This window comes from Schistocerca cancellata, chromosome 4 (genome assembly GCF_023864275.1).
Source record: "Schistocerca cancellata isolate TAMUIC-IGC-003103 chromosome 4, iqSchCanc2.1, whole genome shotgun sequence".
NCBI lineage: Eukaryota > Metazoa > Arthropoda > Insecta > Orthoptera > Acrididae > Schistocerca > Schistocerca cancellata.
The window spans coordinates 204,548,470-204,572,260 of record NC_064629.1 but is presented as its reverse complement, the minus strand read 5'-3'; positions in this window follow the sequence as shown (position 1 = coordinate 204,572,260).

Here is a 23,791-nt window from a genome sequence, read left to right as displayed (position 1 = left end):
GATATTTCTGCTTACCGTATCTATTCATATCAGACAGGAAGGTTTGAATAGAAATAATTAGTCATTTGTACAGAAAAACACCGTAAATGATGAGTGTGTAGCCACATAACAATTTTTTATCTTTCTGTAGTCGTATACAAGGCGTTTAAAAATGTGTCACGTGTTCCTAGACGAGGTAATATTGGTCAAAGTTGTAAGAAAAGCTCCTATAGTGATAAGTTGAAAACCAATACCTGTTGAGATACACATCGTTCTCTTTGTGGCGAGTAATCTGTAGTATTCCTTAATGTGGATAGGATTCACAAGACACGGCATAGTAGATAACAGCAACACGCACGGGTGAACAGATGCAAATATCCAAACAACCACGGAGGTACGCGATCAGAATCGCTTCAGTGTCGATGTATGGGCAGGAACTGGCGATGACAGACGCATATGGCCATACAGTTTACGAAATACTGTAGATTATCAGGTTCTGTGTAATACCAATTTCTCCACTATGAATAACCAACGACAGTGGTTTCCTATGGATCGTACGACACTACTCGCCGCTACGTCTCATGAGCATATCTGTTGATCGAGGACGTTCGGTTGTATTTCTGTCTATGGAAACATTTAAGGGGATTGACGTACGACCAACCCATCCACAAAGTGCAGACGTTACAGGAGCATGTGACCAGTGCATGTGACGCAATCGGGATGGGCCAGGTGTATTTGAAGGAGTGCGTGATTCAGTGCGAAGAAAGGCTGAAGGTAGTTTCAGAGTGGGCGGTAGCCACACGCAGCACTTCTTATAGTGTCTACTTCTACGTAACATACATATGGGTTTGATAGGACAGGTTGGCCCTATCGCAGCAAGTATGGGTTTCCAGAAGTATCATTATAGGAAACTTCCTTGTAGTTTTGAACAATACTATCTCCTGTAGGACTGAGTGAAACTTATACACCCCCTATATGTGATCTAAGTTTGTTCTATTGACAGGTTCCACATAACACATACAGGTACGCATGCAGCAGCATGCGCTACATAATATGTTTCAGAATGCCAGAAACGAATTTTTAGCGGGTTTCATACCTCGGGTTCTGTTGGTGATAGAAAGGTAGGGTCTATTGTTTTGGATAGACCTTGGGCTAGGGACCATTTGTATGCCTAACGGAACAATCGTCTCACTGTAACTGTCCTATAGTTTCTTTCTTTCTTTCTTTTGCTTGTGCCGTTTTTCCCGCGGATACGCAGGGTCGGCGTGGTTAATCGGATGTGACAATGTTAGTGGAAGGAGTGGCCGGATGCTCTTCCTGCCACCACCCAGTACCCCCCGGGAAGGAATTAGTGTACCCCAACTGTCTGCGACTAATGTAATCCATGCAATAGTGCGAAAGTGGTCAGATGTCTGCGAGCCGTGTAACTGAGGCGGGAAGTGCGGACCAGCCCGGTATTCACCTAGCAGGATGTGGAAAACCGCCTAAAAACCACATCCTCGTCGTTAATCGGCGCGCCTACCCGAGTCCAGGAAGCAACGCGTTAGCGCTCTCGGCTAACCTGGCGGGTCTGTAACTGTCCTACAGTACAGGGTCAAAATTTGGTAAATGGAGCAAATCGGTTGGCCCTTTCTTCATTATATGTGGTTTGTGGTGCGCCTTAAGGGTCTTATGGAGACACCACCTAGCTTGTGGATGGTTCCTGAGAAAATCCGAAAAACATTGTTTTTGAGTCGAAAACGTAGTTTATAAAATGACATAACACGGAGAAATATAATTTAAAGAATCTCTGTTATCATCAGAAAGGTTCTGGGAACCCCATGTTACATTACTGAAGTCATGCAAATTGTTTGTGAACGTAAAATCCAGCCTGAGGTGTAAAATTAGTTCTACGTTATTTCGGTTTCAAATAAGTAAACTACTAAGAGTTTACTGACCCATAAAGTTCTTTTCAAAAGTAACAAGCTCTGGCGTAGCAGGGAATAGAAGGGAACCAGAAGAAAAATGCTTCTATCGAAACACAAAAAAGGCTAATATGCTCTTGAAAAGTAGGGCACCAGCTGCCTCTTTCTACCTTCCTCGGCACCTTTAAATATTTTCTCAAAAATTTTGGCGTGCGAACATATTCTTGCTTTTTTATGTTGAGACACAATGAGACATGGCAGTGGGAAAGAGACGAAAAAGTAATAAAGTTTCGATGATAGTAGACAGTGGTAGTGGGATAGAAAGGACGAAGGAGATAGTGATGGTGTGAGAGAAAGAGCGGAACACAATGTCAGGGGAATGTAATTGAGAGTGACAGATCAGTGCTAGGAAAAGAATGAAGGAGAGGAATAAAGAAAATGAGAAAGTGGAGGTGGGTGAGAGCCAGTGATAATGAGAGAGCCGGCCGGTGTGGCAGTGCGGTTCTAGGCGCTTCAGTCTGTAACAGCTTGACCGCTACGGTCGCAGGTTCGAATCCTGCCTCGGGCATGGATGTGCGTGATGTCATTAGGTTTAAGTAGTTCTTAGTTCTAGGGGACTGATGACCACAGATGTTAAGTCCCATAGTGCTCAGAGCCATTTGAACAATTTTTTGATAGTGAGGGACAGAATCTATGACAGTGGGGAAGAGAGAGATAGTGAGAGTGAGGAGAGACAGCAGCAGAGGGGAGGAATGAATGCGATAGTAGCAGGAAGAGAGAGCAAGAGGGAAACATGATAGGAGAGGTGACAATTGTAGTAGGATAGAGCGAAGTAGACTGTGAATGTGAGACAGGGGAGAGTGGCAGTTACAGAGACACAAAGAGATAGTGACTATGAGTTGGGCTGTACGACTGAGTAAGAATGGAAATGCGGGAGTGGATGAATATGGGCGAGTTACAACGATGGAATAATGGGTGTAAACTAGTTACATATAGGGGAGCTTGTGGGCACGAGAGGCGAGCTACATGTTAAAAAGAGCACGAATATGTTGGTATGACAAAATTTTTGGGAAGATTTTTGCCGGCCATGGTGGCCGAGCGGTTCTAGGCGCTTCAGTCTGGAACCGCGCGACCGCTGCGATCGCAGGTTCGAATCCTGCTTCGGGCATGAATGTGTGTGATGTCTTTAGGTTAGTTAGGTTTAAGTAGTTATAAGTTCTAGGGGACTGATGACCTCAGAAGTTAAGTCCCATAGTGCTCAGAGCCATTTGAACCATTTTTTTGGGAAGATTTTTAAAGGTGCTGAGGAGGATGGAATGAGTCAGTTGGTAACCCACTTTCCAGTTAGAGCATTTTAAAATAGGAGCTTATTAGCCTTTTTGTACTCCGATAGGAGTATTTTTCCGCTGGTCTTGAAAATGATCCATGGAACAAGTAACAGAGAAAGACGTGTTGTCAATAAGTCTATTGTTAGAAGATTGAAATATTAATTTTCATGTCCCCCGTAACACAGAATTTACACAGCAGCTTTCCCTCAGAAATAATAAAAAACGTCCGAGCAGCTTCAACTTGTGAAAGGAGATTAGTCAACCTAAAATTGTATACACTTCGTCGGAGTGGCGTACGCAAAGCTACTGCTTGGCTAAGTGCGCGTTAAAAAGCAGCCGTTTAACAATGACGGTTTAAAGATGGCACGAAATTGCGTGGAGAGGCCGGCGGGGCATCCTCGACAGAAAAACTAGGAGCAGAATGGCTTCCGGTTGCGAGGGCAGCGCGCCTTCCGCGGTGGCGCAGTATTTTACGTGCGGGCGCGCAGAAATAAAGCTGGCCCGAGCGTCAGGTGAAGAGAAGCGGAGGGGCGACTCTTTGTCCGGCCGCGGGACGCCCGCCGCAGAGCGTACAACTCAGTAACGCTTTCCGACAACAATTAATTCCCAATTACCATAAATCCGGAGCGCGCCGGCCACAAAGCAAGTCTGCACTTCCCCGGCCGCGACCTAACGCCTCGCATAAACAATAGACTAATCGTGTAATTGCGAGGCCGGCGACCGCCCAGCGAGCTCGACGCTCTCCTCGGAATGAGGATCATAAAAATTATCAGCGCGCTCGCAATAAAACCGAACCCTTCTTGCGCACCCACCTCCCCTGACAACAAAGCTCTCCCTTCACCAGAAAATAAGTTGCTTTAATTTTCGAGCGCTTCACGCATAATTTAATTACCGGAGGAGCGGCGTCCCGTTTAGGTGCTACACGCGTCCCCTCTGCCGATCGCCGGGCACTTCGCAAACAAGTTCTCTCCTCCCGCTTCCGCTCGCCCGGCCGGGACGGATATTTCAATCTCGGCGCGGTCCCAGCACAGTTTTTAACTCTTCGCCTCCGATCGCGAGCTATTCGCTGTCATAAAATAAACAAACGCCGATAGTTAATTAACTAATGCAAAACTGCAGCTCCGAGTTGTAAATCGAATAACTCGCAGCTTGCAAATTGCTGAAATAGGAGGTAAGAGGGACATATCTGGTATATTTATGACCAGAAAGGCTTTTTTTTCTGTTCACTTGTACACACTACGTTCAGTACCCGTGAAATTCGAATCGGAGCTATCGAAGCAAGTAATCTGTGTTCATACATCTACGTGTCAATGTGACGGAAAAGTTAATTCCGTAATTGCTTCCGAGAGGAGGATCTCATCGACTGGACAGACCTGGGCACAGCTCTCCTCTGTAAAACGCCCCCAAGGTCGCTGCAGCAACCTAGAATCTACGTTCAGAAAGAGCATATGGGGAGAACTAAACAGTGACGCAACGCGTGGAAAATTAAAATCAACCATGGAAAAGGCAACTAATCATCTTCACCACCAATAGTCTTAAGTTACTAAACCTTCCCTGCCCCCCCCCCCCCCCCCGCCTTCCCAACAACCACACACATTGAAGACACATGTAACGAAGGCTGCCCCATTTCTATCGTCTCTACCCACAGTTAAAAATCAAAGCCCTCTACACAAAGGTTAAGCTACTACGAGGGGATTTCAAAACGTGTGTCACAAATTACACTGTCCAGTAAAATTAATGTAAAAAGTCTGAATAACCATATTTTGTAGCGCAGAACGTGCAGGAAGAGAGTCAGTGAGGTTCTGGAAGGTTCGGCAGGGATGTGGAGTCAGGCTTACACCAGTGCCGAGGCCGCTGCACTAGGTTTTCTCTCTTGAGGATCGAGGTGGTCCCACAGATTCTCGATTGGTTTCAGATCCGGGGAGTTTGGAGAATACTTGTGTCGATCCAGTGTGCCTTCCAGAATGACAAGATCACCCAGGGAATGCCTGGAAAACATTCCCCAGACCATAACGCTCCCTCCTGGTTGCAAGGTGTTTGCTTCCATGCGTTGCGCGCCGCACACATCAACAGCAATATGTCTGATGGAACATAACACGTCATTCATATGAAAAGGTCACTGTCCCCAGTAAGTGGGCGTCCAGTTGCAGTATTGGTGTGTAAATTTCAGCCTTCGTCGCCGATGAGCAGCAGCCATCATGGGTGCCTGACCCAGGCGCCGGCTGCGGAGGCTACCTTCACTGAACAGGCGTTGAGGAGACACTGTTGGTAATCCCTTGGTTCATTTGGGCGGTCAGTTGCTCAACAGTTGCACGTCTGTTCGCCAGTACACACCTCCGTGGCCGTCGTTTACCACTGTTGTCTACGGCCTTATAGCGCGATTTTGCCACGCGAGATAAACTTTAACCACAGCGACACGCCAACGTCTTACAAACTTAGCCGTTCTGCAAACGCTTCCACCCTTCGACCATAAGCTAATAATCAAGGCTAATAATCAAGCCCTTTTGGATGTCAGATAAATCGCTCCGTTTCCACATTACGACAACGACTGCACTATTTTCCGTGTCCCCCCTACGCACTTTATATACACTACTGGCCATTAAAATTGCTACACCAAGAAGAAATGCAGATGATAAACGGGAATTCATTGCACAAATATATTATACTAGAAATGACATGTGATTACATTTTCACGTAATTTGGGTGCATAGATCCTGAGAAATCAGTACCCAGAACAACCACCTCTGGCCCTAATAACGGCAGTGATACGCCTGGGCATTGAGTCAAACAGAGCTTGGATGTCGTGTACAGGTACAGCTGCCAATGCAGCTTCAACACGAAACCACAGTTCATCAAGAGCAGTGACTGGCGTATTGTGGCGAGCTGGTTGCTCGGCCACCATTGACCAGACGTTTTCAATTAGTGAGAGATCTGGAGAATGTGCTGGCCAGGGCAGCAGTCGAACATTTTCTGTATCCAGAAAGGCACGTACAGGTCCTACAACATGAGGTCGTCCATTATCCTGCTGAAATGTAGGGTTTCGCTGGGATCGAATGAAGGGTAGAGCCACGGGCCGTAACATATCTGATATGTAACGTCCACTGTTCAAAGTGCCGTCAATGCGGACAAGAGGTGACGGAGACGTGTAACCAATGGCACCCCATACCATCACGCCGGGTGATACTCCAGTATGGCGATGACGAATACACGCTTCCAATGTGCGTTCAGCGCGATGTCGCCAAACACGGATGTGACCATCATGATGCTGTAAACAGAACCTGGATTCATCCGAAAAAATGATGTTTTGCCATTCGTGCACCCAGGTTCGTCGTTGAGTACACCATTGCAGGGGTTCCTGTCTGTATTGCAGCGTCAAGGGTAACCGCAGCCATGGTCTCCGAGCTGATAGTCCATGCTGTTGCAAACGTCGTCGAACTGTTCGTGCAGATGGTTGTTGTCTTGCAAACGTCCCCATCTGTCGACTCAGGGATCTAGACGTGGCTGCACGATTCTCCTCCTTACATGAGGCATCACAACAACGTTTCACCAGGCAACGCCGGTCAACTGCTGTCTGTGTATGAAACTTTCCTCATGTCAGCACGTTGTAGGTGTCTCCACCGGCGCCTACCTTGTGTGAATGCTCTGAAAAGCTAATCATTTGCATATCACAGCATCTTCTTCCTGTCGGTTAAATTTCGCGTCTGTAGCACGTCATCTTCGTGGTGCAGCAATTTTAATGGCCAGTAGTGTAGTCTCCACTGCTAATGCAGCCACTTACCGTCTGTGAGTGGATATCGCACGTCGACATCGAACATAGGCGGTGGTCACATTAATGTGACTGGACTGTGTATTATGGCAGGTCAAACAACCTTTTCTGAATGCTGCACTACACTTCAGAATTACACATGAGATACATGAGACTATTTTTGAACATTGCCACCAAGCCTCCGTAAACATGACCGGAATGTTCCACCAATCGTGTAATTCCTTGACGATAGCAGTTGTTTGTAAATCCTCGACGTCTGAAAATATTCGACTGCTGTGAATCAGCCTATTATCTGGACATTGTCTTCTGTGGTCAATATCGATGGCCTTCCTTCCCAAGCAGCATCACCTACGCCTGTGAGGCCTCGGCCAAATTGTTGGCACCATTTCACTACGACTCGACGTGAAATTGCATTTGGTCCTTATACCACCAGAATTTCACGGCCAATCTGTGTGTAATTTATACATTTTGTCTACAAGAATCGTACTGTCTGGCGTGCTTCAACTTTGGAGTACGTTTCCAGTTACCACGCTGTTGACTACCACACAGTGATGCAATTGTGTAGCATACTTTATGAAGTCTCGCCGTACCACACATATGCTACTACAGAGCGAAGTAGACTGTGGCTGTGAGACAGGGGAGAGTGGCAGTTACGGAGACACAAAGAGATAGTGACTATGAGTTGGGCTGTACGACTGAGTAAGAATGGAAATGCGGGAGTGTATGAATATGGGCGACTTACAACGATGGAATAATGGGTGTAAATTAGTTACATATAGGGGAGCTTGTGGGCACGAGAGGCGAGCTACATGTTAAAAAGAGCACGAATATGTTGGTATGACAAAATTTTTGGGAAGATTTTTGCCGGCCATGGTGGCCGAGTGGTTCTAGGCGCTTCAGTCTGGAACCGCGCGACCGCTACGATCGCAGGTTCGAATCCTGCTTCGGGAATGAATGTGTGTGATGTCCTTAGGTTAGTTAGGTTTAAGTAGTTATAAGTTCTAGGGGACTGATGACCTCAGAAGTTAAGTCCCATAGTGCTCAGAGCCATTTGAACCATTTCCGGGATCGTAATTCCGATTTGTGGACACAAAATACCATCACTTTTGCAGTCAACACCTCTAAAACAAAGCGCTGCGCAGAACATCCGGTGCAGACCGCTTGTTCCACAACAGAGATATTTGTCAACAGCTTTGTCAATCATCACCTTACACCACCATAATACAAAAGTCACGTAACTGTATTAGATATTTCAAACTTCGCCACGGCTCTTTATCAACTTACTGGGCCAAGAATCCCCACACTTTTCGTATTAATTAACACCCATTTTATGATACAATAAACACAGGCACACACATCTCTCAGATTTATCTCACCTCATTTCTCATATTCATTACAATGGATTCCTACACGTAGTGTCTGGTGGGGCTTCTGTTGCTTAAGCTAACCACGCACAGCGACTTACCTCTGGTCTGGTCGTCAAAGTTGCTTCTTAGAATCGATTCCCAGTCACCACAACACACATTTCTTTGGCAGTATCGTATGATAGTCTGCCTATGAAGATGGCTGCCATGCGGAGGATAGTTTCCCGGTACTGCAAAGGGTAATTCCTTGATGACAGGACTGCTATGGGGTACACTTGGCCCCGTGATGTCAATTGAGGAGCTACTTGACGGAGTAGTAGTGACTCCATGGTCTGTAAAGTCTGCAAAACGGCCGGGAGAGCGTTGTGATGACCACGTGCCCTCCTTACCGCATTCACATGGCGCCGAAAGGCAGAGGATGACACGGCGGCCGGTACACATCCCTTGGGCCCTCTCGGCCTGGCGTAGAGCTCGTTTTCTTTGTAGTATCGTATAATAATATTCGGCATATTGGTAAGGTTGACAAGTGTACATCGAAATGAAGCAGATGGTTTTCGCTGTCAGAAAATTAAAAAAAAAAGCTGATGTTTAGTTAACTAATGCAAACTGCATACCCACTTTGTAAACTGAATAATTGTCAGAAATCAAATCATTGAAACAGAACTGAAGAGTTGTGTATCAACTAAATGTATGACAAGAAAGTACTTTTCGTTTCCTTGCCCCGAAATCCGACTCGGGGCAGTAAAAAGTTATTCTGCGTCCAAACGTCTACAGTTTTAAATGAAGCTATATCGATCCATAGAACTTCTCAAGTATCAGACATTAATGATGTATATATGCAGACTGCAATTTAAATTTGTGCCAAGGGTTCGAATTCCGGCTTTAGTATAAATTTTCATTCGTCGCTTCAGTCTGCATATATACATAATTTGCATTTTTATCTGCTGAGAAGTTCAGCTCTTTAATTTGTCAAGAAGGCAGAACTGCATCGACATAAATGAAAGATTAACTTATTTCACTGTGGAGTAAATAAAAGTGACAATGTCGTGTTTTGAGGAATGAATCACTAGGACAGTGCAATGGGCGTCACAGTACGGTAGCATCGAGCAGTAAACGTTCGGATCGTACTGTAGTGATTACCAAATGAAGGCAATATCAGTGTAGCCGAGCGGTCAATTTTCGTTATATTCGGAAGGAGTACGGGTCATCTTCGTTCGTCCATTTTGATTTATAAGTTTCGCGGTCTCCTTAATCGATCTCATGGCAATGCAGGGATGGTTTCTCAAAAAAGATCATTGACTTACCTTCCCATATCCTTTCCCCTATAACAACAGCGTACATGTACGTATGTGTGTGTGTGTGTGTATGTGTGTGTGTGTGTGTGTGTGTGTGTGTGTGAAGAAAAACATGTGATCGATTATATATGAAAAAGATCTACCTGTTGTAGTTTACATCATACTCTCCTATGTTCACTAACAACAAATATATGATATCAGAGCATTGTCTTAATAAGTAGCACTTTCTCGGGCGAGATGGAAGAGTGGTTAGACACTGGAATGTTGATAAGGATGAACGAAGTTCAAGTACTCCGTGGTTTCCCTAAATCATTCCAAATGAGTTGCTGTGCTGTATCACAGACAAACCGAAACAGAGCCAGTCCTCATCGTTATCCAGCTGTGCTAATGGTCTGTCTCACATAACCGTTATCTGATATGGGGTGTAAACGTGGCTATTACCTTACTTTTTGCTTTTCGTTTTTCATGTACCTATTCAAGAAAGATGCTGTATTACTCTGAAATTGTAGCTAATAATACTTAAAGGCTGGTTGCTGCGATTTAACATTGTTAAGGCTTTCCAACTTTTTGACAACTTAGGGATGATTTATACTGCTGAGGAAAGAACTTACGTTTGTCGTAAATTTCTTCGAAAAAGGGGAAAAACAGGAACTTGGTGGCAACATTTATTCTCCGAGGAAGAAAGTTTTTATTTACAGCTGCGAATGTACACTCAAATCCACTGATCAGCTGCAGTGCTTGGACTGAGAAGGCAGTGTTAATTTTGGTGAATGCTAAGTTTATTCCTTAAACTATGACGATAGAACCTCTCTTAAATTGTTATCCATGTGCTCTTCCTCAACTTCCCTAAGTAGACCTTGGTAGACGGGCGTCAACCTCCTCTTAGCTTTGTACACTTACAAGGTTTCTGTTCTGTTCTGCTTCCGTCATTCGCCAATAAACAGAGGGACCTACGAGTGTGTCAGAAAATTCATTTTCATGACGACGTACGTTACACGTTTACACTCATTGCACCGAAATGTGGATATAATTTTTCTACTGTTTGTAATATGAAGCTCTTAGGTAATAGGGTGGTGATTGCTAAAATATAAGGTGATATTAATTACTACTACTGCTGCTTTAATAAAATTCCACTTAGTATTTTGAAATCTATCATAAAAAAAAACGCAATACTTTTTTTGAAATGTCCATGTTCTGCAAAGAGCGAGTGAAGAACTTCGTAATCAATGCTTATAAACGCCATCCATTTTTTTTCTACGGTAAGATCATCAGTCAATTAGTTTATGGAAAGTCATACTGCCGGCCGGAGTGGCCGGGCGGTTAAAGGCGCTACAGTCTGGAACCGCACGACCGCTACGGTCGCAGGTTCGAATCCTGCCTCGGGCATGGATGTGTGTGATGTCCTTAGGTTAGTTAGGTTTAAGTAGTTCTAAGTTCTAGGGGACTTATGACCACAGCAGTTGAGTCCCATAGTGCTCAAAGCCATTTGAACCATTTTTGAAAGTCATACTTGCGGTATCAGCTATGCAGGTAGCCTGAATTATCAGACGAATTCATCACGTTTCTTTATTTAGCAGATTATCTCTGTTTCCTTCATGCTACCGTTCCATTTCAAAGTTTAACATTTCTTCTGCTGGTAGCTCTTAAACGCGATCCACACTGTCAGTTCTCGAGATACTGGGGAAAGATATCACCAGGACTTCGTTTCTGAAACCATCGCAACATTTGTTTGGAGTTATTTAATCTCTTGCTATTAATGAGCAACAATCATTGCATTCTAGCCAAGCCTGCGGGTTGTGCTGTTGTATTTGACCACGAATAGTATCTGCGCAATGTCCTCAGTGCGTTACAAGCGTCGGTCGTGGTCAGAACAGTGTTCTGTGTAGCTGTGAGTTTATTAATGTGCGTCGGAGCTAAGTACACTACTGGCCATTAAAATTGCTACACCAAGAAGAAATGCAGATGATAAACGGGAATTCATTGCACAAATATATTATTCTAGAACTGACATGTGATTACATTTTCACGCAATTTGGGTGCATAGATCCTGAGAAATCAGTACCCAGAACAACCACCTCTGGCCGTATTAACGGCCTTGATACGCCTGGGCATTGAGTCAAACAGAGCTTGGATGGCGTGTACAGGTACAGCTGCCCATGCAGCTTCAACACGAAACCACAGTTCATCAAGAGTAGTGATTGGCGTATTGTGACGAGCCAGTTGCTCAGCCGCCATTGACCAGACGTTTTCAATTGATGAGAGATCTGGAGAATGTGCTGGCCAGGGCAGCAGTCGAACATTTTCTGTATCCAGAAAGGCCCGTACAGGACCTGCAACATGCGGTCGTGCATTATCCTGCTGAAATGTAGGGTTTCGCAGGGATCGAATGAAGGGTAAAGCCACGGGTCGTAACACATCTGAAATGTAACTTCCACTGTTCAAAGTGCCGTCAATGCGAACAAGAGGTTACCGAGACGTGTAACCAATGGCACCCCATACCATCACGCCGGGTGATACGCCAGTATGGCGATGACGAATACACGATTCCAACGTGCGTTCACCGCGATGTCGCCAAACACGGATGCGACCATCATGATGCAGTAAACAGAACCTGGATTCATCCGAAAAAATGACGTTTTGCCATTCGTGCACCCAGGTTCGTCGTTGAGTACACCATCGCAGGCGCTCCTGTCTGTGATGCAGTGTCAAGGGTAACCGCAGCCATGGTCTCCGAGCTGATAGTCCATGCTGCTGCAAACGTCGTCGAACTGTTCGTGCAGGTGGTTGTTGTCTTGCAAACGTCCCCATCTGTAGACTCAGGGATCGAGACGTGGCTCCACGAACCGTTCCAGCCATGCGGATAAGATGCCTGTCATCTCGACTGCTATTGATACGAGGCCGTTGGGATCCAGCACGGCGTTCCGTATTACCCTCCTGAACCCACCGATTCCATATTCTGCTAACAGTCACTAGATCTCGACCAACCGCAGTCGCCACCGGCGCCAAACTTGTGTGAATGCTCTGAAAAGCTAATCATTTGCATATCACAGCATCTTCTTCCTGTCTGTTAAATTTCACGTCTGTAGCATCTTCGTGGTGTAGCAATTTTAATGGCCAGTAGTGTAAATTCGAACGTGGGTGAACTGTTGGTGTCCATGTGGTGGATGCTTCCGTTACCAAAGTAGCCGAAGTGTTTAGAGTTTCAGGAATCACCGTATCAAAGAGTTATGCCGTATACAAGGAAAGCGGAAAAACATCATCTACTAAGTCACAACGAGGACGAAAGTGTCTGTTGAATGATCGTGGCGGACGCTCGTTGAAGAGGACTGTAACGACAAATACGAGCACGACAGCTCGAAAAGGCACTGCAGAACTGAATGTCGGACTCGCGAACCCTTTCAGTTCCAAAACAAGCTCCATAAGTGAGCTGGTATTCCAGAACCACACATCAGTGATGTAAATGCCCGTAACAGGAAAACGTGGTGCCGAAACCACTATAGCTGCACCATGGAGGAATGGGAGAAAGTCATTTGGTCGTATGAGTCTTGTTTCACATTGTGTCCAACTTCTGGTCGAGCTTACGTCCCAAGTGTGAAACGTGGCGGGGATTCGGTATTGATTTGGGCAACCAAATCATTTTATTCCGTGGTCTTCATACTTACTCTGCAAGATCGCTTTTACTGCCAATATTATGTGGCCATTTTGGCTCATCAGGCCCGTCTCATCGTAGAATGTTTGTTCCCCAGTGTTGATGCAATTTTCCAAGAAGACAATGCCCTTGTTCACACTGCTCGCATTGTGCAGGACCGGTTTTGTGAGCACGAGGACGAACTGTCGCATCTCCCCTGGACACCATTGTCACCAGATCTCAATATTATTGAGACATTGTGGTCTACATTGGAGAGACTGTGTGATCGCTATCCACTTCCTTCATCGTTACCAGAACTCGACACTGTTTTGCAGGAAGAATGGTTGAAGATCCCCTTGAAACCCACACAGGAGCTGTATTTGTCAGTTCCAAGACGACTGGAAGCTACTTTGTTGACGGAACCACAACCTCACAACGCTTCTCCACTGTCAATGTGAAGTTCTTGAAGGTTATCTTTAAATTTTGGGAACAGATGAAAACTGGATGGTGCCAAGTTGGAACTGAATGGAGGATGATCAGTGACAGTGAACGCAAGGCAACGCCTTGTTACAGAAGTCGCAGCGCTCCTGTGTCCTGCATTGTCATGCTGAAGAGGAGTGTGTTCTACGTGTGGAAGAACTCTTCGATTTCGAAGCTCAATTGCTGCACGCTATTTCTCACACACAGACATAATTACGTTACGTACCACCATGTTACACTTCATCAGTCAGAGCCCTCTAGCGGCAGAATGCCGCAAATATGTAGACATGACGAATAGAGATGTAGAATGTTAATAACGGTTGTTTTATGTAAAAAGCTTTAAGAATTCTTACATAAAAAGTTCGGTGCCATTACTTTTCAGCACGCTTTCGTAGATGACCTTGGCCGAACAGCAGGTTTCGTTTATAGCTGATGCTACCATTTCCCAGTTTTTACATTCACTTTGTTTTTTCGCCGTATATCGAATAGTACTCAGAATCGTCTTCGGAAGATAACGTTATAGGATAAGCGAGTCGAGTGATAACTCTATTAGTTCTTGTTCTTCTTTCGTTGAACCCTACTTTGGGATACGTTAAATCAAACAATTTTTAATATTCAGTGACTTTCTATTAGCCAAGTGCTGTTCCATTCTTTCTGATATTGCTTACCTTTCTTCTTCAGAGATTTGGATTGTTCGTTTGGTTTTCATTTAGACTTGCAACCTCTCCTTCTTGTCTTTGGCTTTTTTTTATTTTCTGTGATATGGAGTTCTCTTAAGTTCTTCTTCGTTTCCTTAAATCCATTTGGTTGGTTTTCTTTATTGCGGAAACAGTAAAAAAAATTGTTTGTCTATTTGGGTTCATTCTGAGAACGGGTCTATAAAAATCAGTTCTTCTTTTCCTCATTGTGTTTGAGATTTTTTCTGCAGTTTGGTAAAGGGTTTCACTTTTGATACTAATTAGTTTACTGTTGTGGAATCTGGAGCCGAGGATTTTTCTTAATATCTTCCTTTCTTTGGTCTCCAGCCTTTTAACTGGGCCGTGGTTGGTAATAGACAATGTTTCGATTGCATAGAGGGCTTCCGGTTTGATTACTGTATTGTAATGTCCTCTTTTTGATTTCAACGAGACAGACTTTTTGTTACATATATTTTTGGTGAGTTGGAAGGCCAGTTACACTTTACTTCTTCTAGATTACATAGCCTTTTTCTTGAGGGCATTCCAGTTGATCAGTTCTCCAAGATCTCTATTTTTCGTTGTCATGCTTTAAAATATTTTGGTGCCGTTTTATGTCTGTCATTATCTTTGTCTTTTCAAAGGAGATTTTCAGACATATTATTTGAGCTTTTTTCTGTAATCCTAAGGTCTGTTCTCTAGCATCTTACCAGGTCTCGGCTAGTAGGGTCATATCATCTGCAAATCCTGGACAATTGACTTTCATGCATTTGTTTTTTGTTCCTTGTCGGATTCCACTATAGAGCTTCGTGTTCCGCACTGTGACTGCTTCTTCTAGAGGGTTGTTAAATAGCAGTGGGGAGAGTCCATCTACTTGCCGTATTCTAGTTTTTATCTCAAAAGTGTCGAAGAGTTCTGCTATGAATTTGACTTTGAAGTATGTGTTCTAAGGGTTTCTCTGATTAGGTTTGTGGCTTTGTTATCTAGGCTGAATTTTTTCAGTATATAGATTAGAGATTCCCGGTCTATTGAGTTGTATGCTTTCTGAGATTCAATGAAAGTGATAACATTTGATTCTACTCTTGACTTCTGATAGGCCATGAAGTTTCAGAGATGTAGGATTTGTTCTGGACAGATTTTATCTTTCCTGAAACTGCTTGATATTCTCCAAGTTTCCCGGGTTCGATTCCCGGCGGGGTCAGGGATATTCTCTGCCTCGTGATGACTGGGTGTTGTGTGACGTCCTTCGGGTAGTTAGATTTAAGTAGTTTTAAGTTCTAGGGGACTGATGACCATAGATGTTAAGTCCCATAGTGCTCAGAGCCATTTGAGCCATTCTCCAAGTTGGTGGTCTAATTGGGGCCCTGTTTAGTAGGACTTCGAAAATATCTTGTATGTTACGTCTAGGAGTGAGATCCCTCTGTAGTTGTTGGAGTCTATTTTGGACGTTTCCTCATTTAGTGGATGGATGAAATCCGTCTTCCATTCATCTGAGAATCTTTCATTTATGCTTGTTTCTTCAAAGATGTTTGGTAGAGAGTGTATGGCGTTTTGTTGACGTTTTACCAAGTTCATGTGTGATTTGTTTTTCTCCCGATTATTTATAGTTTTTGAAATTTGAAATGACTGTCTGTAGTTCCACGGTGGGGGGTGGTTCAAAGCTAGGGTTGGTTATTGATGAGGTCTTAAAGTCTATTTTTTTCTATGTGTTCTTCACAGTTGAGAAGTTTTCTGGAATATTCTGTCAATATTGTCCAATAATCCCTGTTGTTGTGGGCAATATTTCCGTTTTTGTATTGGAGCTGTAGGGGTGGTGTGCTGTATTTCGTTACTTTTTGTTTAAAGGTCTTATAAAAGTTTCTTTTGTTGTTTTTTATGCCGACCGGGGTGGCCGAGTGGTTCTAGGCGCTGCAGTCTGGAACCGCGCGACCGCTAAGGTCGCAGGTTCGAATCTTGGCCCGGTCATGGATGTGTGTCATGTCCTTAGGTTAGTTAGGTTTAAGTAATTCTAAGTACTACTGCTCAGAGCCATTTGAACCATTTGTTTTTGATGAGTATCGTTGATATGAAAGAGGAGCTGGTCTTCTTGGACTTTTTTTATTCTTTTCATATTTTCGCTCACTATTTTTTTCATGATTACGAAGTTTTGACTTTTATAATCGCTTTTCTGTGACTGCCAATGTTCCCATGACTTTCTTATTAGTTCAAGGAGTCTGTCACATTCTACCGTCCACCAGGTATGTCTTTTCGTTTTGGTTGTCGGAGCTAAATGTTCGGATTACTTATTAGGCTTTCTCTTATTTGATTACATTTGCATGTCTTCAGTTCCGGTGGGATACTCCTTGGAGTTTATTATGTTTTTTGGGTCATATTTTCTACTTTTGGGGTTGTTGGTTCCGTTTTTCGTCTTGGGAATGATTTTGAGTCTTATTTAAGGAAGATAGTTTTCAGAATCTTGGTTGGCTCCTCTGAGGGCTTTGACATTTTATATTGCTTTATGGAAATTCAGTTTGATTACCAGGTGATAGAGTTGGAAATCACCTATGTGTGGGTTTGGGGATGTGACGTGCTGTTGGCAAAGGCACACAAATGAAGCAGTAGGTTTCGCTCCCTACAGCGAGGTGGTGCTTCTTGATAAAACAGCTGCTTTCCGTCTGCTACTGGCGAGTACATACTTGATTCTGTCTCTTCCGTTTTACAATCCACGCTACTCAACAGTAACCCTGTCATCTGTACGGTTGTGACTACGGTAGGTGACTAGTGTGCAAACACTCACGTTATAAGGCGGCACGCGGAAAGCCCAGTCTGTGCACGACCTTGCATATGGAGTGTTCTAGGCGTCTGGCACCGAAGGACGGGCCGTGATAACATGCGCTGATGCTGCGCTTCATGCTGACTGTCAGTACCTAGCCTGACGACATCGGAGTCACGTGACAGCTTAGCAGTTGCTCTGCATCGCTCTCTAGTTCAATTCCTCATGAATACCTTTCATATACAGCTAAAAGTTTCAGTGACAGTTGTTAATTTTTTTATGCCTTTAGACAGGTTTGGATAGACGATTGAAGTAAAACATTGCTCATCAGTATTTCAAGCAAAATTTCGGAAAAGGTAGTCACGAATCGAGCTATGTGTGGGGCACTAGGCAACACTCTTAGGTCTCTTACACGATTTTTTTTCTTGCCTGTCTTACATACACCAGGTGATATTTTGTCCTTAAGCACCTGGATGTTTCGGTTTTTCTAAAATAAAAGGCACTCATAGATAACTGTGAATCTGTAAAAATACACTCCAGCATTCGTGCACCGCCGCCGTCAGTGTCAGCCAGTTTGCCGTGGCATACGGAGCTCCATCGCAGTCTTTAACACTGGTAGCATGCCGCGACAGCGTGGACGTGAACCGTATGTGCAGTTGACGGACTTTGAGCGAGGGCGTATAGTGGGCATGCGGGAGGCCGGGTGGACGTACCGCCGAATTGCTCAACACGTGGGGCGTGAGGTCTCCACAGTACATCGATGTTGTCGCCAGTGGTCGGTGGAAGTTGCACGTGCCCGTCGACCTGGGACCGGACCGCAGCGACGCACGGATGCACGCCAAGACCGTAGGATCCTACGCAGTGCCGTAGGGGACCGCACCGCCACTTCCCAGCAAATTAGGGACACTGTTGCTCCTGGGGTATCGGCGAGGACCATTCGCAACCGTCTCCATGAAGCTGGGCTACGGTCCCGCACACCGTTAGGCCGTCTTCCGCTCACGCCCCAACATCGTGCAGCCCGCCTCCAGTGGTGTCGCGACAGGCGTGAATGGAGGGACGAATGGAGACGTGTCGTCTTCAGCGATGAGAGTCGCTTCTGCCTTGGTGCCAATGATGGTCGTATGCGTGTTTGGCGCCGTGCAGGTGCGCGCCACAATCAGGACTGCATACGACCGAGGCACACAGGGCCAACACCCGGCATCATGGTGTGGGGAGCGATCTCCTACACTGGCCGTACACCACTGGTGATCGTCGAGGGGACACTGAATAGTGCACGGTACATCCAAACCGTCATCGAACCCATCGTTCTACCATTCCTATACCGGCAAGGGAACTTGCTGTTCCAACAGGACAATGCACGTCCGCATGTATCCCGTGCCACCCAACGTGCTCTAGAAGGTGTAAGTCAACTACCCTGGCCAGCAAGATCTCCGGATCTGTCCCCCATTGAGCATGTTTGGGACTGGATGAAGCGTCGTCTCACGCGGTCTGCACGTCCAGCACGAACGCTAGTCCAACTGAGGCGCCAGGTAGAAATGGCATGGCAAGCCGTTCCACAGGACTACATCCAGCATCTCTACGATCGTCTCCATGGGAGAATAGCAGCCTGTATTGCTGCGAAAGGTGGATATACACTGTACTAGTGCCGACATTGTGCATGCTCTGTTGCCTGTGTCTATGTGCCTGTGGTTCTGTCAGTGTGATCATGTGATGTATCTGACCCCAGGAATGTGTCAATAAAGTTTCCCCTTCCTGGGACAATGAATTCACGGTGTTCTTATTTCAATTTCCAGGAGTGTATCTGAAACTGCAACTAATGCTGTCTGATAAATGGTTAATGGCGCGTACACGTCTCAGGACGCAACTGTGTGTGTAGGTGACACCCCACCCATGATGGCATGATTTGTTCTGCCTTTCAGGATATCGTGATTTCAGCCACAAATTTCTTTTCATAAGCCTACATTCCTTAGAAGGCGTATCTTTAGTCTTGCACTGAAATGTGCGTGTGGCTAGGAACTCCCGTCGGGTAGACCGGTCGTCTCCTGCACGTCTTTTTAGTTGACGCCACTTTGGCAACTTGCGTGTCGATGAGGATGAAATGATGATGAAGACAACACACACCCTGTCCCCGAGCGGAGAAAATCTCCCACCCGGGCGGGGATCGAATCCGGGCGTCTCGCATGGCATCCTGCCGCACTCACCACTTAGCTATGAAGGCGGACGGTTGAGTATTGAATTAAAACCTTTACGAAGATATTAAGCACAAGAGTTGACTTGGCAACCACTCTCCGTGCCAGTTAGGTCTGCCGCACAAAGAGCGCGAGTTGGCTTTCGAATGATCGATGTTTTAGAATCAGTGGAGGTAATCCATGGTAGAGGGGGCGCGGGCGTCTATTTTTCAACGCAGGTTATTATGTTCTAATTAAGTGTTTGCTATAGACTTCTTGTTATGGCTCCAACTGAGGTTACTGTTCAAAAAGTTTGTGCATACACAGAGTGCTCCAGTTCCTTTACGACTCTACGCGTGAAATTCCAAACCGCTGTCTCGTGACGAGTTGTGGAATTACGATCCTTGAAATTTCAACGACAGCCATGCTGGAGGTCAAATTGCTAGCTACATGGCGGTGCAACAGCGAGACATCAAGTTTTTTGAGTTCTCTATCGTTTGTGGGGAGAATTCATCAAATTCGATCCAAATACCGAGAGGCAGGTTCCTGGTCGCTCCTCCGCGACAATGACCCAGCCCAGAAAGTGAAAACCTTGCGCGCGTTTTTGGGACAAATGCATCACAATCCTGGATCACTCCCGTAATGGCCGGATTGGGCCTCAGTCGACTTCCTGTACCCCAGACAGAAGTTATCAATGAAAGGACACAATTACGGTGCAGCTGAGACATCCAAGAAAATTGTACTGAAATAGTAAATGCAATTCCGAGAAAATGACAATAGTATCTGCTTGATAACACCTTTAAAACGATTTTAGCTGTGTACTGATTCAGGGGAGACTATTTTGCATAATTACAGTGATTTTGTGAACATAACCAACGTATTTTATTTTTTACAGCTGCAGTCATAACGGAACTGGGACGCACCATGTATATTTCCGCCTCTTATGAACTCCTCATCGACGGGACGGTAAATCCTAACCTCCTTCTTACACACATATTACGCGGTACGTTTAAAGCTGTGCCGTCTGGGCTCCATTTCCTGTGTGGAATGTTTAGGGATGTCCGGTTATCAGACATTAAATGAAAAGTACGTGTATTTTGTGGAACTGCAGCGTGGGTTTCAGTGCAACGCCAGAGAAGTCAACGGCCGTCTGCTGCGAAGGCGTGAGCTTCCTCCCGCCTCGGCCGCTGATCTCATTTGCGTGCGCCGCTGATGAGCACGTCTCAGTAACAAGCTGTAATGCTGGCCCTCAGGATGCAGCGCCACAGCTACGTGAGGGGGGAGCGTGCGCGTCACCCAACTCACGCTCTCTTCGATGCCAACTGCCACATTTCCAAGTGCAGCGTTATGGAATACCTTTTACACTCAGTTCTGAAGATTGTTCCGCGGGACGAAAAATTCCTCCGTGCTAAGCAACACGGATACCACAAATAACGACGGTGTGGAATGCATCTTTTCTATGTGCTTACAAGATTCACAAGGGCAAGTATATGATAGCTTTGAATATTTCCTGGGGAACAAAAGTATTTCTGTTATTCTTGGAGGGTAAAAATCGTCTGAAGCGTACCCAAAGATGCGCGATAGGTATATTCCTGTTGGATACATGCACTGCCGGAAATGAAAAGCATTACACGATGATACACCCGACTGACATTTGTCAATCTTTGTGGAAATGTTCATCACATAAAGCATTTCCCGTAGTAACTGATAATCTTCATCAACAACAGTATGAGGTATTACTCACACGAGCACGCATAGCCTCCGATGTTATTTTGACGAATTTCTTGCCATATCTGAAAAGCACGATGGGTCAGTTAATGAAGCTTGCTGGTTGGATGATGGTTTGAAAATATCTGTCTTCCCATCGAATCCCAAGTACGCTCTGTGGAAGACGAACCAGTGTACCCGGCAGCGTTTGTGGTGTGAACTGCAGTGTGGGTCTTGCATTATACTGCTGGAATATGCCATTTGGTTCACTGGTGATAACGGGTGCGGCAACAGGATTTTTCACTCTTGCCAATTTCTAGCCTTCCTTCAAAGCAAGCAAAGCTCCACGTTCTGGCCCTGATGAGCCAATCTGGACCGACCAGTCGCCATATCATCCTCTGGTAATGGCGTCATTGGATGCGGTACTAAGGTGCGTCGCCGGCTTTCTTGACCTTGGAGCCGCTACCTCACTCAGATATCTCCTCAACTGGCATCACGAGTGCACTTAGTTCCACTCCACCCACCAAGGAAAAATTCCTGGCAGAACCGGGAAACGAACAGGGTCTATTGCATAGCAGCCAGACTCACTGACTACTAAGGAGGCGGACCAGCCTCCCTTTAGTAACTACCATATCAGTCCTTTCGTCATATCCAGTAGTTCCCTGCAGTAGGTAGTCTACGGACACTTTGGCGTCGATCTGACCACCCCAAAAAGAAGTGAAACTTCTCGTTGAACGCCATAGAATGCCACTTTTTTCCCAGTTGATTCTAGCTTACAGTTTACACCAAGCAATACTCGGTTGCCTGTGGCATAGTGGCAGCTATCAACAACGCAATGCATTTCGGTATGTCAAGCAAGGTTCCAGTAATCTGTTCCCGACGGTCGGTGATGACACTCTGCCTGTAACCTCTGCCAGTATTTCAGCTATTGTCATCCATTGCCTACCCTCTTTGTCACGCTGTTGTCCGCAATCTACCTCGTCACCAATCATTCGCAGTAATTTCATTTCAACGAAATGTATGTACCGTCTGCTGATATAATATTATCGTGTCCCTCTTGCCGATGATGTGGCCTTCCTCACAGTCTGAAAGGTGACGATAAGCAGCACGTACGCGAATGACACCATTCTTCATCTGTAGTAAAGACATTTTTCTATAGTGAAAATACTACATAAAAGTTCGTATAAGGATGAAACTTTAATCAATGTACCCCACGGGCACAGAAGCACTACAGTACCAGTTTGATAAACTTCAGTCAAGGTGTTCATTGTTAGCATTTTCAAATTACGCCATAGTATATAAATTACCTGAAAGAAAAGGTTTGTTGCTGTCCGAGGTTGTTCTCAGATGATGGGTTGTCTTCAGGAAGGTTACGTCTTTAAAACATTGCTGCGAAATTCCGGAAAACTTGCAGACGATCGTTGTTTAGCGTAATAACTGGCAGCTGACCTTTGTCACACATAAATGTTATATAATGCGTGTAAACAAGTACAGAAGCTTGTCGTTTGACTTTATTATCGTCATGAAATGGTTTGTGTCAATTACAGCTCTGCAGTACTGCCGGAAGTGATTTATGATAGAATGACCACATAAATCCATCTATGGGGAAAGCAAATGGCGGTCTGAGTACTAGCCAGAGAATGTTAAGGATGTGTAATTTACACAGTGAGGAGATCGCTCACAAAACGATCAGCCGAGCAAATCTTGAGCATGTTTTTTTTTTAGTCTGGAGCTCTTACCAGACTGGATTAATAAAAGAGAGAGGTGACATCCAGCGGTAGTGTAAGTAGGCTGTTTATGTTTTCTTATTGGCAACGTTACGTAGCTCTCTGTATGAAAATCACTGGCTGTGCTGTGTGCAGTCTGTGGTTAGTTTGCATTGTTGTCCGCCATTGTAGCGTTGGGCAGCTGGATGTTAACAGCGCGTAGCGTTGCGCAGTTGGAGGTGAGCCGCCAGCAGTGGTGGATGTGGGAAATGAGATGGCGGATTTTTGAGTACAGAATGGATCCCATGAACTGCTATATATATTATGACTATTAAGGTAAATGCATTGTTTGTTCTCTATTAAAATCTTTCATTTGCTAACTATGCCTATCAGTAGTTAGTGCCTTCCATAGTTTGAATTTTTTTATTTAGCTGGCAGTAGTGGCGCTCGCTGTTTTGCAGTAGTTCGAGTAACGAAGATCTTTGGTGAGGTAAGTGATTTGTGAAAGGTATAGATTAATGTTAGTCAGGGCTATTCTTTTGTAGGGATTTTTGTAAGTCAGATTGCGTTGCGCTAAAAAATATTGTGTGTCAGTTTAAGCACAGTCATGCATAAATGTTCAAAGGGGACGTTTCAGTAGTAAAGCGATTTTGCCTCTGGTTCGATTGGTCAGTGTAACAGAAATGGAAGGCGCAACAAGACAGTGCATTATGAACTGCGCAGGCCGGCCGAAGTGGCCGAGCGGTTAAAGGCGCTACAGTCTGGAACCGCACGACCGCTACGGTCGCAGGTTCGAATCCTGCCTCGAGCATGGATGTGTGTGATGTCCTTAGGTTGGTTAGGTTTAAGTAGTTCTAATTTCTAGGAGACTTATGACCACAGCAGTTGAGTCCCATAGTGCTCAGAGCCATTTGAACCATTTTTGAACTGCCCAGAGCTCGTTATTGTGTCTTGCGTTGTGCGACTGTAAAATAAAATACTCGCAATCTGCTTATTTCTACATTGCATGATAATGAGCGCTTCCTTTCACTCTAAGTTTT